The sequence below is a fragment of the Triticum aestivum genome, chromosome 5D (genome assembly GCF_018294505.1).
Source record: "Triticum aestivum cultivar Chinese Spring chromosome 5D, IWGSC CS RefSeq v2.1, whole genome shotgun sequence".
NCBI lineage: Eukaryota > Viridiplantae > Streptophyta > Magnoliopsida > Poales > Poaceae > Triticum > Triticum aestivum.
The window spans coordinates 494,779,374-494,781,666 of NC_057808.1; positions in this window are offsets into that span (position 1 = coordinate 494,779,374).

Sequence of the window (2,293 nt, forward strand, 5' to 3'; positions counted from 1 at the left end):
GGCGCCCCCTCCCCTAGGGTTTCCAAACCTAGGCGCCTTGGGCCCTTGGAGGGGGAGCACCAGCCCACTAGGGGGCTGGTTTCCTCCCATATTAAGCCCATTAAGTCCCCCGGGGCAGGTGGCCCCACCCGGTGGACCCCCGGACACCTTTCGGTGGTCCCGGTACAATACCGATAACCCCCGAAACCATTCCGGCGACTGAAACTAGACTTCCCATATACAAATCTTCACCTCCGGACCATTCTAGAACTCCTCGTGACGTCCGGGACTCCGAACAACCTTCGGTAACCACATAAAATTTCCCATAACAACTCTAGCGTCACCGAACCTTAAGTGTGTAGACCCTACGGGTTCGGGAACCATGCAGACATGACCGAGACATCTCTCCGGCCAATAACCAACAGCGGGATCTGGATACCCATGTTGGCTCCCACATGTTCCACAATGATCTCATCGGATGAACCACGATGTCGGGGATTCAATCAATCCCGTATACAATTCCCTTTGTCCATGGATATGTTACTTGCCCGAGATTCGATCGTCGGTATCTCTATACCTCGTTCAATCTCGTTAACGTTAAGTCTTTTTACTCGTTCTGTAATGCATGATCCCATGGCTAACTCCTTAGTCACATTGAGCTCATTATTATCATGCATTACCGAGTGGGCCCAGAGATACCTCTCTGTCATACGGAGTGACGAATCCCAGTCTCTATTCGTGCCAACCCAACAGACACTTTCGGAGATACTTGTAGTGCACCTTTATAGCCACCCAATTACGTTGTGACGTTTTATACACCGAAAGCATTCCTACGGTATCCGGGTGTTGCACAATCTCATGGTCTAAGGAAATGATACTTGACATTAGAAAAGCTCTAGGAAACGGACTACATGATCTTGCGCTATGCTTAGAATTGGGTCTTGTCCATCACATCATTCTCCCAATGATGTGATCACGTTATCAACGACATCCAATGTCCATAGTCAGGAAACCATGACCATCTATTGATCAACGAGCTAGTCAACTAGAGGCTTACTAGGGACATATTATGGTCTATGTATTCACACATGTATTACAGTTTCTGGTTAATACAATTATAGCATGAACAATAGACAATTATCATGAACAAGGAAATATAATAATAACTATTTTATTAATGCCTCTAGGGCATATTTCCAACAAGCGGCACATCGGAGTTGCGTCATGCAGTGGTCATCGCATCCGACGAGGCCACGGTCACGCGCCGTGATCCATCGCCCCCGGATCTAAGCGTCATTTGGGCAATCGATTCCAGACGGCTCGCTGAAGACTACAGGAGGGCGCACTCCTTCTGGTACCCTCAGAGAGTAGCGCGAACGACCATCCGCTCCTCAAGGCTGCATGGGATGAGCTCCCAGTCCTTGCATCCGGACATCTCAGAGTCGGATCCAGTGGCCGCCATGAAGTATTCCGCCGGAGAGGAGTTGAAAAAGTGTTAGGGGAATGGAGTGGAGCGGAATGCGGCTACAGTTTCATCCGGAGTGCGGATAGGTTGAATATATGTGGGTCGGGTAGGCCAGAGTGGGTCGGATCCGACGTGGCGGGTGCGTCCGGCCATCCCATATCCACCCCACATAAGGGCTGGATATGATGGTTGCCGATCAGTCCGGTAATGTAGGCTGGATTTGCTAGATGCGGTTGGGTGACATTTTTTCGTTTGGATAGTGATAGGGGAGCCAGTCCGGGCGTTTGGGCGGATATGTTCTGATTGTAGATGCTGTGATAAGCCCTAAAAGAATTGGCCCTAAACAATCTACAGTGAATCAAATGGCTACATAAGTTATGCGAGAGTTATATCTCACTTACAACGAGATATATGCTTCCCTCGCCTCAAGGACTTTCAGTCGCTGTAGTACTGGGTTGGTCAGTATTGTAGCATTTTATTATACTGTTTTTGCTGTTTTGCATCACTTATTCGGGTTTTTTAAATTTCTTCTTTTCTTTTGGTTTTCTATCTGGTTTTTATCGGTTTTCTCGGTTTTACATTGTTTCACTGTTTTGTATCGATTTTTTTTCATCTTTATTTTTATTTTTCTGGTTTGCTTCGGTTTTATTTGTTTCTTTCTAAGTTTTCTTCGTTTTTATTTTCATTTTCACTATGCTCCAGTGTTTTGGATCAGTTTCTTTGGTTTCTTTTTTGTTTTCTTTTTGGTTTTTTCCTTTGTTTTTTTATTTTTGGATTTTCTTGTTTTTTACCCTTTTATACACATTGTACATTTTTCGTATACAACAGGAACATTTTGTATACACGTTT